The sequence below is a fragment of the Copadichromis virginalis genome, linkage group LG1 (genome assembly GCF_057382275.1).
Source record: "Copadichromis virginalis isolate Kocher_CV1m ecotype Utaka linkage group LG1, C_Virginalis_male_GT1.1, whole genome shotgun sequence".
In the NCBI taxonomy this organism is placed as follows: Eukaryota; Metazoa; Chordata; class Actinopteri; order Cichliformes; family Cichlidae; genus Copadichromis; species Copadichromis virginalis.
The window spans coordinates 43,147,541-43,148,094 of record NC_140618.1 but is presented as its reverse complement, the minus strand read 5'-3'; positions in this window follow the sequence as shown (position 1 = coordinate 43,148,094).

Here is a 554-nt window from a genome sequence, read left to right as displayed (position 1 = left end):
TAAAGTTGAATTCTATTCTATTCTATTCTATTCTAAATGTGTATACTTAAACCTGCATACAATGATTATTTCCGCACAATTTATTAGTGCAAGAACTGGTAAATCTAAGTTTTGGAGTAGAGCGGTGATGAGCTGTTCTTTTATTTAGAAAAAGAAACACCTGCTTTATTTCAAATAAATAAATAAATATTCTCTATCTAGTATGTACTGCTTTGATAAGGTTAATTAAACCTTCCAAAGTCAAGAGATATGATTCCTTGACTAATCTAAGAATATTTTTTCCTCTGAAATATAACCCTTTAATCTCAGAGAATATTACATGTCTAAAGAAGTACTGATGCAGTATTTTTCTTTAGGTGTTTTTGTAAGCATCAACAAGAGTTGCTACATTTTAGGGCATGAATGAATTTATCTGAATCTATACCTTTTGTTTTTAACAGGAAAGAAAGTTCAGATGTTTCTAAGGAGAGTAAGAAACTTAACAACTAGAGCTACAACTGCTGTTAAAATGTAGAGTGAATTAACTGCACATATACCTTATACAAACACCTTGT